Below are 12,403 nucleotides of genomic sequence, written 5' to 3'. Positions count from 1 at the left end.
AATTCCTTGCAACTCCATATGAATTTTAGGATCAGCCTGCCAATTTCTCAAATAAAACCAACTGGGATTCTAAAGGAACTGCATTAAATCTGTAGATCAATTTGGAGTGTATTGCCATTTTAACAATATTAAGTATTCGAATCCATGAATATGGGAAGAAGTTTTTCCGCTCATTTAAATCTTTTTTTCTTTCCACAATGCATTGCAGTTTTCAGAGTATAATATTTGCACTTCTTTTGTTAAATGTATCTTTATATAATTTTTGATGCTATTATAAACTAAAATATTTTCTTAATTTCATTTTCAGGTTATTAATTACTAGTGTGAATAGAAATACAATTGGTTTTAGATATATTCATCTTGTATCCTGCAAATTTGCTGAATTCACTAAAAAACACTCATAGACTTTAAGTGGATTCTTTAGGATTATTGTAAACAAAATCATGTCATCTGTAAACAGCTATAGTTTGTTTCTTATTTTCAAACTGCATGCTTTCTATTTTCTTTTCTTTACCTAATTACCCTCGCTACAACTTACAGTGAAATGCTGAATAGAAGTAATGAGAGTGAACCTTTCTTTTTTTATTAATCTTAGGAGGAAAGCAGCCACTCCTTCACTCTTACAAATGATGCTAATTGTGGGGTTTTTTTACTTACCTTTCATCAGGTTAAGGAAGCTCCATTCTCTTTCTAGTTTGCTGAATGTTTTTATCATGAAAAAGTGTTAGATTTTGTCAGATGCTTTCTCTGCTTTTTTTTTTTTTTTTTTTTGCATGCTGTGTCTAGTAAGATGAACATGTTTTATTGTTTTTTATTCTGCTGATATGGTATATTATTACATTAAGTGATTTTCAGATGTTAAGCCAAGTTTGCATTCCTGAGATAAATCCCACTTGGTCATGGTGTATAATTTTTTTTACACGTTGCTGATTTGGTTTGCTAGTATTTTGTTGAGGATTTTGGCATCCATATTCATAAGAGATATTGGTCTGTAGTTTTCTATTCTTGGAACGTGTATGTTTTGTTTTGGCATCAGGGTTACACTGGCCTCATAGAAAGAGATGGGAAGTGTTCTTTCCTCTTCTAATTTTTGGAATAGCTTATGAAAAATTGGAATTAATTTTTCTTTAAGTGCTTGGTAGAATTCACCTGTGAAGCCATCTGGGCCTGGAGTTTTCTTCATGGTAAATTTTTTGATTACTACATCTATCACTTTACATGGTAAAATATACTGAAGTTGTCTATTTCTTTTTGAGTCAGTTTCAGTAGTTTGTGGGTTTTTGGAAATTGGGCGAGTTCATCTAAGTTATCAAATTTATTAGTGTACAACTGTTTGTAGTATACCTTATGAGAATTTTTCTGTGTAAGGGCATTAGTAACGTTCCCACTTTCAGTTCCAATTCTAGTATTTGAGTCTTTTCTTAGTCAATCTAGCTAAAGCTTTGCCAACGCTTCAATCTTTAGCAAAAAAAAAAAATTAGTTTTACTGATGTTCTCTATTTTTTAATTGTATTAATTTTCCACACTAATCTTTATTATTTCCTTTCTTCTGCTTGCTCTAGGTTTATTTTTCCAGACTTTTAGGGTAAAAGATTAGATCAATATTGATTTTTTTTTGGTCATTTATAACTATAAATTTACATCCAATCATTACTTAAACCACATCCCATACATTTTGCTATATTTTGTCTTCATTTTCATTTGTGTCAAAATATTTTCTAATTTCACTTTTGAGCTGTGCTTTGATCCATTTGATATTTAGGAAGAAGTTGTTTAATTTCTACATACATGTGAGTTTTAAAATTTTTTGCGTTATTTCTAATTTCATCTTACTATAGTCAGAGCACATACTTAACATTATTTCAATTTTTTTTCAATTTATTGAGGTTTTGGAGGGGGGACAGGGAGGACACTAGTATATTACCTATCTTGGGGAATTGGAGAGGAATGTGAAATCTGCTGCTTTGGGGGGTAGAGTGCTCTACAGGTGTCTGTTAGGTCTAGTTGGTTTGAAGTATTGCTCAAGTCTTCTGTTTTATTGTTGATCTTGTCCATCCATTACATAGAGTGGGATATTAAACCTCTCAGTGTTAAATTATCTGTTTCCCTTCATTTCTGTCAGTTTCGGTTTCATGTAGTTATGTGCTCTGCTGTTAACGTTCCTGCTGACTTGGTACTTTTATCACTGTAAATGTCTTCCTTTATGTCTAGTCACAATTTTGTTTTAAAGTCTATTTTGTCTTAATATAGTCACTCCATCTTTCTTGTGGTTGCTATTTGCTTACTATATTATTTTCCATACTTTACTTTTTAAATCTATTCATACTTTTGAATCTAAAGTGTGTGTCTTGTAAACAGAATATAGTTGGATCTTTTTTTTATCCTATCTGACAATATCTGACTTATGATCAGAATCCACGCGTGTTTAACATGATCACTAATATAGTTGGATTTACATCCGCCATTTTACTTTTACTAAATATATATAATATATACTCTTAACCTAAAACTTCTTTGAATATTTTTTTTTTAGGGCAAGTCTTCTAGCAACAATTTCTCTTAAGATTTTTGTGTGTTTACTTTTGTTATTTAATCTGGGAGTATCTTTATTTCACATTTATTTTTAGAAATTGGTGTTGATATCCAGCTTTGCTGGCTAGCGGATTCCTGGTTGGTAGACTTTCCTTTGAGCATTTTGAATGTGTTACTCCACTACTTTCTGATCTCCACTGTTTCTGATGTAAAGTCAGCTCAAAATGTTATTGAAGTTCCCTACTAAGTGCCACAACATTTTACTGTGTTTGCTTTCAAGATGCTTTCCTTGTCTTTATCTTTCAGCCTTGTTCTATTACATATCTATTATGAATCTCTTTATGTTTATTCTATTTGGAGTTCATTGTACTCCCTAAATGCATGTTTTCTAATAAATTTGGAAAGTTTTAAGGCATTTTATTTCTCCATCTGGTACTCCTATGATGCATATGTTGCTACACTTTTTTTTGTCTCATGTTTCTCCGAGGCTGTTTATTTTTCTTCATTATTTCTTTCTCTGTGTTCTTCAGATTGCATAGTCTTATCAATCTGTTTTCCAGTTTTTTTCATTCTTTTTTTCTGCCAGTTCAAATCTGCTATTGAGCCCCTCTGGTGAATATTTTTTTTATTTCAGTTTTACTTTCCAGCTATAGAATTTCCATTTTTAAAATAATTTTTTATCTTTTTATTGATTTTCTCTATTTAACGCAACACTTCCATCATGTCTTCCCTTACTTCCTAATTAAGAGTTACCTTTAATTCTTTGAGTATAATTATAATGACTTCTTTGAAATAATGTCTACTACATCCAGTATCTGTATATTCTTACAAGAAGTTTCTGCCGCCTGCTTATATTCCGGGGTTTGGGTTATATTTCCATATTTTTGTTTTTGTTTTTTTACATATCCCATAATTTTTGTTGGAAATTGAACATTTTAGACAATATACTGAAGCAAGTCTGAATATTCAACCCCTCCTTTCAAGGGGTTTGTTTGTTTGTTATTGTTGTTTGCTTCTTTACTTGTTTAGTAACTGGCTGGGTGATTTTAGAAAAGTCTATTCCACTCATCTCTCCCTCCCAATGTGAGGTCCCTGATGTCGCTCTTCAACATCACAGCCTTCAGTGTGCCCACAATGGCCCGGGACGACAATGTATTTGGCGGGATTCTCTTTGATTGTCTCTTCCCCTCCACCCCCTTCCCCACCACACTCCCCACACTCCAGTATTAAGCTCCACTAAATGCTGGCTCATTGCTCTATTGTCTTCAACAATGCCCTGGGGCAAGAATTCCTTCACAGACTAATCCTATCAAATTTGGGGACCTTGAAGTTATAGTTCCCACTGTCAAAGATTTGTTCTGATCCAAGAGAGCTCTTCCAGATATCTCTGTTCCCATTTCTCTTCAGTAACCTGTCCTACAGTTTAGTGCATATATCCCATAAATCTACGAATCTCTTATCAATTGACTTTCACCAAAATGTCCATTGTTTTTGAGAGTGCTCATAAGCCTAACTTCTTTAATCTTGCAAATAAAGTCAGTTCCTTTGGAGAGAAATTTGGAGTTCACTGTTCTATGGTTCGCTTGTCCTCCCCAAGCAAAATCTTTGAGCCATGTCTTTGGTGCTGGTTGCAGAAGCAATGGTGAGTTCTCTTTAAATGACACCCCACTTTAGGAGGTGAGCACTCAATGAATAAGAAGGGGCAGCATCCCTAGGTGTCTTTCACTTGCCTCTCTTGCTCTTAGCATGGAACCTAGTGGGCCAGAATAGGGGCAATTAGAGCCTCCAGTGTTTTCAAAGCACTGTGCCCAAGATAGAGCCTCTGTCCCACCAGCGGGGGCGAGACAGAAGAAGGGAGCCCCCACTCCTCAGACACACTCACCTGGAATTTAGCCTCATGAAAAGGTAGCTGGGAGCAAGATGAGAAATGTTGATGATCTGCATCCTTAGGAAAGACAGAACTTCAGCGGGTTGCTGGAGGGAGGAGACCTACGTTCTTCCGCTGTTCCAGTCTAGAGTAGATTTTCCGTCTTCTTGAGGTAGGAGGAAGGACAGACAAAGGGCATGAGTCTTTGCTCAAATACCACAGATTCTCACAGTTCTTACTGAGTTATAGTAGATTTTCTTGAATAAATGTTTCTTCATTTACTGTATGTCCTTAGGACTACTCTCTGAAACTTTAAGTGGTTATTTTTATTTATAATTTTCACCAGTTTTACTGGATTGCAGAGTTCCTCATACAGTCATGCCAGAAGTGAAACTCCCATGTAATATTTCACCGTATGAAAATACCATAATTAGTCATTGTCCTCTTGCATGTTGCTGGTCTTCTGCTATTATAAATAAAGCTCCTATAACAATTTTTCAGACATTTTTTTGAAGTACATAAACAGTTGTTTGCTCTTAGCATATTCCTAGAAGTGGAATTTATTGGTCATAGAGCATATGTATATTTGGCTTATTAACATTTGTCAATTTCTTGAAATTATTTTTCCAATATGCACTCCCACTAGCAATAAATGAAGAGTTTTAATTGCTCCACAGCCTGGATAACCTTTGTTATTGTCGATCCTTTTAGTTCTAGCCCTTCTGGTAGGACTATAGTGGTATCTCATTCTGGTTATAATGTGTTTTTCTGTGATAACTAATGATGTTACATATTTTTTCACATATTAGACAAATGAATAGTTTATTTTAGATGCTAGCTGTAGTTGTTGGCCCATTTTTTTTTTTTTTAAATCGGTTTGGTTGTCCTTCCCAGTACAGTCACCATATTGTCTTTTCAATTTCTCCTTCTAGTGACAGTGGTCACCTGTGGTAGGCAACTAACATTACAATGAGAACCATCGGTTAAAAAATAATAATAACTCTAATGGCAAAATAAAAATCTTGGAAGACCCTACCTGAAAATAAGGGTGGAGAAAACAGTCCACAAGTGAAGACACCTTTGGATCCCCTCATACCTATTCAATCTTCTCATCATACACTGTCGAATGCTAACCACAAAACAGACATATTGTGATTATCTGTAAACATTAGAGGATATAGCATCGAGCTGTATTGCCTCCACCAGGACTCTGAGCCGTAAACTTGTAAGTACATTAGAAGCCGACACTCAGCAGACTTTGCTGACTTGCTGGCAGCATCAACATCTGATCGATATGCATGTTCACCAGCCAAGCTGACTGGTACATCTGTTCTGTGAAGAAACATACATTCTGCCTCTAGTACAATCAGTGTAATTAAAAATTAACATGCATTAATTGTTAGAGCTGATGTAAACAGCTGATGTTCCACTTAGCACTGTCTTCTGTACATATCATTAGGCAAAGCCAAATATTGTTAAGTAAACAGGCAGCGCTTACAAAAAGGAGAGAAATAGAAAACTAATTCCAACTAAATAAACTGACACTGTATTATAAGTCAAATTAAAACGATTAACCAGAGCCAGATTAGGCTCTGGATCTTCAGAGGAAAACAATTATAAAAGTCACATTTAATTATTTGAATCTTATTTTGGTAGACGTGTTTAGGCTCCGTCGGAAATGAGAGTCGGTGCGTGCGTGAAACACTAGGATTTCAGAAGAGAGAAAGAACTCTAGGAAAAGTAGGATTCAGGATTGATTTATGGCTTCAGCATTCCGCGAGCATGCATCATTCACAGCCACTCCAGTAACCAGCGTTCTCTGGGGAGACCCAAATCTGATGTTTAACGTTAAAAAGAGTCTATTTTCTTCCGCACGCATCTGCATAACTGCAGTCACTGTCAGCGGCAGTTCCAGGCACAGACCGAGAGGAGAATATACACCTCGTGAGTTAAGTCCTGTCTGACTTCTTCTTCTTCTTCTTATTTTTTTAATAATATCATGGCAAAATGATTTCTCTATCTTGATTCAAAACCAGAAAAAAAAAGTCTCCGACAAGCAAATCTGTCCAGTGAGGTGCATTCCCAGTGCGGAGCGCAGTTGGGTCTTTACAGACTGCCGGGGGCATTCAGCTGCTAGGGCCCCGGGCGCTTCCTCCGCGGCTGCGGTGGCCCTGCCGGGGGCTCGCCTGTCACTCTCAAGTCTGGTTTAAAAATAGCATGAATCCGAATTTTGAGCAGGATTTCGTAGGCTATTTCCTCGTGAAGTTTGCGTTTAAAAACCAACCAACAACAACAAAAAAACCTTCCCAGAAATGTTCTCAAAAGGAGATAAAAATCACAGAGCGCTCAAGTCCCAAAGAGAGCCTGACTGATGAAGAAATCATCGGGGAAAACATTGCTGTACGACTCAGGGTCAACCCTTTCTTAGTTTTGTCATAGTGGCAAAGTCAGTATAAAGAGACTAAAGATAGAAAAACTCCCTTAACGTGGAGGCTTGAGATCAGGAGACTTCCTTTGTAACCACACAGTTAGTGTCTGAGACAGTGTCTGTTTTATTTATTCATAATTGTATTCAATTTGACTGCAAATGAATTAGTTCCTATATTAAAGAAAGATATAAAAATGTTGAATCTACTCATAATAAACAACGTTAGATGTGTCACGGACCACAGGAATCAAAATGGAGCCTATAAAAGTTCAGCAAGTTACATAGATTCAGGTCATGAATATAAAAACTGGCTTGTTTTCTGTTTGCTGTTCAAACCCACCATCAATCTGCATGCTTTTAAACATAAAATTTAAAAGTTGGTAGTAACAGGACAACCGTTTTTTGAGAATTTAAAGTAAATACCTGAAAGACATCATCCTTATCATTATAAAAATGCCTGATATTTACAAAATACTAAGCCTTTAACATGAAATAACTGTTTACTATCTGAAAACACAGTTTGTGAAAATGTTGGAATGATATTAAATACATTTTTCTCTTTTTAAAATAAAAAAATAATTTAAAACTATTAGATAAACTATTTAAGTGAAATAACTTGAAAATGATGTTACAATTAATTAAAAGTTAACACATATCCCAAAAAAAGTTAACATATATCCAATACCTGGATTATTGATTAAGAAAGAAGTAACATATGCTTCCCACAAAAACTATATTAAACATTAAGTTGTTTTTTTTCAAATTACTCAGAAAATCTTGATGGTCTTATGGTATCTCAAATGCATGAATACCTTCCAGCAGTAACTTATGAAGTATTATAGATATTGATAGTTTGTATAATTAGGATAAATTTGGTTTTTACCTTGAAAACTTCTTTTTAAAATATCTCTTATCTCATTTTATTTTCTTGACATTACACACACACACACACACACACACACACACACAATTCAATCAATCAATTCTGGGAAATTCTACCTAATTTCAGTACCCTGTATTTGTACAGTGACTAAATAAAACCTTGCTAAAATTAAAAATTAAAAAAGATACGCACCTCTTTTGTTAAAAATTGAAAACAAAAAAGGCATCTTTTTCATTTTCAAAGAAAAGCAGGATGAAGAAAACACCTCGTTCATGAAAAGAATAAGGATACGCATTTTCTAGAGCATTTTTATGAGGATCTCATAACATAATAATGAATCTTAAATCCTCAGTGTACTCATAAATATATATTTTTCCCAAAGTAGAGAGTGTGAATTTGTGTTATCTTAAATCCCTTACAGTCTATAGGGGGCTTTCATGAACATTGTAGCAAGCAAATAAACGTCATACAAAGGAAGGGAGAATAGAAAATATAGAATGATTACTGATTTGTGGTTGTTAAAACTTCATTAATGCAGATAGTTTTTACCTAGTGACTCTTGGAATATAATAAACATATTTAGGATTGATTTATCTCCTAATCACTCTCCTTTTCTGTTGTTTCATTTTGTAACACCTCATCCATTCTCTTTTTCATTATGGGGTCAGGTCAAAGTCCTTGCTTTTCATATTTGATTGTGCCTTCAGGTAATGGAATTTTCAGTAAATGATATGTATAATTAACAGTAAGAAATATATTTGTACTCAAATTCTCTTTTCACACCCCAATCTACCAACATTTTTACCGATGGCATTTAACAAATACACTGAAGGAACTGATACTCACTTTTTCTGTGTGCAATATAGCAATATCCAATGTCAATATCACAGCTAATCCTATCACCTTTTCATTTATGTCTTAAAAAATAAAACTCATAATTATCTATGATTCCTGGTGTCATCAGTTGTTTGTTACTGTTTTTCCTTTCTATTGGATACTTCAGGTGCTCACTTCTCTTCATTCCTCTGTCCTAAACTACAAATGTGATGTTACAAAACTAGAATTACAAGTATGACGTATTTTCAGGCTATCCATAAGATTATACATCATCTCTCAGGGATTCCTTTTGGGTTCTCTATTATTTATGAGTGGTAGGACTAGATGGTGGGCCCATCAGGAAGACATGAAATGCCTCAGGAGAAGTGTACAAAGGAGGGGTGGAAGACATTGAGGGTGATCTTTTTGTTTTAGCATTTTGACTTCTATTAGTCAAGACCTAGAACTCAGGTAGTAGTATTCATATCAAAGACAGAGAATCTTTCTAGTACTGATAAAGGGACTCTCTTTCAGGGTCCTTGAAGAGCAAGGGATCTTGACACAACTGCTATTCTAGTTCAAAATCTCAGAAACGCTTTCATTCAAGTTGGCCAATTGACAGAGCACAGTGACAGGGATATATGTAGTCAGAAGCATTATCTGAAAACAGGGAAGTTGAAATTGAACTTCAACTCTTGCTCGTCTCTCCCTCTATAAAAATATTAGTGAGCTCATCTAAAAAGGTAAAAGCAATCAACCATATTCACATTGGGCCTTGAATCTGCCCCCAAAGTCTTCCTGTGTTTCCTCAGTTTGATCTCTAACACTCTACATGGACCACAATGTCTATTTCAGATTTCTTTCCTCAGGCCCCTAACCAACCCCTTTGCTCTCAAGGGAGACTCTCCTCCTATCTCATAAAATACAAAGAAACCAGAAAGTGAAGATTGCCTTAAGAGCCCACCAGGAAACCTACAAAATCACCTGCATCTTCTCCACCTTTTCCTTCCCCTCTGTGTAAAAATAGAAGGGTTCTTCATTTTCCCAGTCTACTTACCTGCTGGACTCTGTTCTACCCTTTCCGACTTAGAGAACACGTTGGTCCCTTTTTTGTAGCCATGCTTCTGGAAAATGTCATTTGCATGCTAATGTCTCCAATTTTCATCCTACTGCTTCCCCAGTGTCAGTTTGCATTTTCAGAGGAGAAAATCTTTTATTAAGAAAAGATCAGGCGGGGTCTAGGTGTCTCAGTCAGTTAAGCATCTGCCTTCGGCTCAGGTCATGATCCCAGGGTCCTAGGATCAAGCCCCATCTTGGGCTCCCTGTTTCTCCCTCTCCCTCTGCCTGCTGCTCCTCCTGCTTGTGTGCTCTCTCTCTCTTTCTCATTCTGTCAAATAAATAAATAAAATCTTTTTAAAAAAAGGAAAGGAAAAGAAAAGATCAAGTGTACAAGGAATGATTTCTTGGGGGGATGCCTGCAAAGGAGGAAGGGAAGAGATTATAATGAGGAGAGGGGCACTTGGGTGGCTCAGTCGGTTAAGCAGAAGACTCTTAATTTTGATTCAGGTCATGATCTCAGAGTGGTGAGATTGAGACCCACATTGGGCTCCCCTGTGCTCCTTGCAGAGTCTGCTTGGGATTCTTCTCGCTCCCTCTCTGTTTGGCCCTCTCCCCCACTCTCTCACTCTCTCTCTCTCTCTGTCTCTCTTAAAAAAAGAAGAAAAATAAAAGGAAGGTGAGGACAGCTTTCATACTGTGATGCTGGTATGAGCCCTTGAAACAGAGAGCATGCAGGGATAAGGGTCACTTCCAAAGAGTCTCAGATTGTAGCATAGTTCTAGGATAGTGTCAACCTGGCAAATGAGGACACTTCAAACCAAAGTTGCCCAGTTAAGGAATGCCAGGTCTCTCAGGAATGGACCTGCATTATACTCTCTCTGCTCAGTTATTGGTTGTGAACTGTCAAAGGGAATTATGGCCTCTGCTGCAATGGTGGTCAATCTAGAAGGACAAGGCCTAGAGCCATCATTCCGTCCTGTTCCTGCAGCAGGATGTTAGAGTGGGACATTTTCTTGACAACAGACTCAGCCTCCTGCAATTTATCAACAGTCATACCCCACCATTTAAATCATTCTCATCCAAGCTTCCAATGGACAAAACCAATGAATTCTTTTTAGTCCTTAATTTTCTTGTCTTTTCCACTGCATTTGACACTATTGACCACTCCTTCCTTGAAGTTTTCTTCTCTTGACTTCTGTGACACTACTCTGAGAATTTTTCACTTTAACCTCTCTTTTTTGCAAGTTTCCTTCTCTGAGAATCACAATTAAAACTCACTTTCACATGTTTCTAAATTGGCAAATGTCACTATTATGTACCAGGTTTGATATAAATGACACACTGTAAAGCTTAGTCAGTTTGGGCCGCCATAATGAAATGTCATAAACTGGATGGCTTAAACAAACAAACAAAATTATTTTTTTTTATAGATCTGGAGGCTTTGAAGTCCCAGATCAAGGTGCTGGCCAATTCAGTTCCTGGGGAGGGCTCTTTTCCTGGCCCAGAGATAGCCACCTCCTCTCTGTATTCTAACACGGCTTTTCTCTTGTGCAAGCATGGAGAGAGATGGTTCTCATGTCTCTTCTTATAAGGACAACAGTTTCATCCATACTTTGTCAGTACAGTACTTACCATTCTGCCTTTTAAACATCTCAAATCTATTCATTCCTCTCCATCTGCATGGGCTTTCTGAAACTATAAGCCACTTCCCCTTGTACTTGGATTATTACTATAACTTCTTTCATTGGTTTCTTTGTAATGAGTCTACTCTCACTACAAATTGGGTGATCTTGCTCCAATTTAAATCTGATGAATATCACTATCTTCTTAAAAACCCTTAAAGATCTTTGAGATACAGTTCAAGTAGGGGGAGCAGCAGAGGGAGAGGGAGACACAGACCGCACTGAGCAGGGAGCCTGATGCAGGGCTCCATCCCAGGACCCCAGGATTATGACCTGAGCCGAAGGCAGATGCTCAATCGACTGAGCCACCCAGGCCCCCCCAGGGAAAGCTCTTTAATGCCTGGCCCCTGTCTACCCCTTCAGCCTCACCTTTGCCATGTCCCATGAGACTCTGCTTTCAGGTCAAACAACACTTCTTATAGGTGCTCCCTGATACAATTTTACTTCAGGTCTGGCTGGATTATTTTCCTCTAATTCCAAATTTGACCAATTCTTACCCATTTTTCAGAGACCATCTGGGAAATCTTCCCCAAGTCTGTGAGTCCAGATTTGATACTTGTTTTCCATGATCTGAGAATACTGTATTCTATTACAAATATACAGCAACTGTCCAATTTCTCTCCTTTGCTAGTTATGGAAACATGAAGATTGGAATTACATCTGTTCTGTGCATTGTAACAAGACTTAAGACATAATAGATAGTCATAAATATGTCCAGTAGCCATTTTAACAACATGATCTTAGAGCTATTGTCTTTTCTTTCTTATCACTCACCACACATAGATTCAATTGTTTGAGCTGGGAATCAGCACAACTGAATGAAAGCCCTCACTGTACTATTAATTAACTGTGAAGCCTTGAACTAATCTCTTTAGCCCTAGTTTCTTCATTTCAGGGTGTGCTATCCATGTGAGTGTTGTCCTCCATGTGAGCTTCTTTCAGAAACTGGTTGAATTCCACTGGATTAGATGACTGGTAAGATCCTCCCCAGCTCTAAAATGTATTTTTGGTTGGCTAGAAAGTATTGAATGAGTTAGATGATATGTGTACAGAGTAACATCACTCAATTATATTAAACACTTTTTAAATTATAATTTCCTTTTAATATAGTCTTCTTTTATTAATCCAACACTTGG

General features: G+C 36.6%; 2 long non-coding RNA genes across 3 annotated transcripts in view; one reads left to right on the top strand and one right to left on the bottom strand.

Annotated features, from left to right (window-relative positions):
* LOC103659475 overlaps positions 1-12,403 on the bottom strand; it is a 32,838-nt gene that overhangs the window by 17,856 nt on the left and 2,579 nt on the right. Inside the window, exon 2 of the long non-coding RNA XR_567487.1 lies at positions 4,415-4,565. This is a non-coding gene — a long non-coding RNA (uncharacterized LOC103659475). The remainder of the gene's footprint in view (positions 1-4,414; positions 4,566-12,403) is intronic.
* The window catches only part of LOC103659473, a 30,953-nt gene continuing 24,711 nt past the window's right edge, over positions 6,162-12,403 (top strand). Inside the window, exons 1-2 of one of the 2 annotated variants that reach the window (XR_567485.2) lie at positions 6,162-6,343; positions 12,149-12,242. This is a non-coding gene — a long non-coding RNA (uncharacterized LOC103659473). The remainder of the gene's footprint in view (positions 6,344-12,148; positions 12,243-12,403) is intronic. The other variant, XR_567486.2, reaches the window with a different exon arrangement.

Source organism: Ursus maritimus, unplaced genomic scaffold (assembly GCF_017311325.1).
Source record: "Ursus maritimus isolate PB19 unplaced genomic scaffold, ASM1731132v1 scaffold_1, whole genome shotgun sequence".
Classification (NCBI taxonomy): domain Eukaryota; kingdom Metazoa; phylum Chordata; class Mammalia; order Carnivora; family Ursidae; genus Ursus; species Ursus maritimus.
The sequence above is the reverse complement of the archived record's forward strand: the minus strand, read 5'-3'. Positions and strand labels throughout refer to the sequence as shown.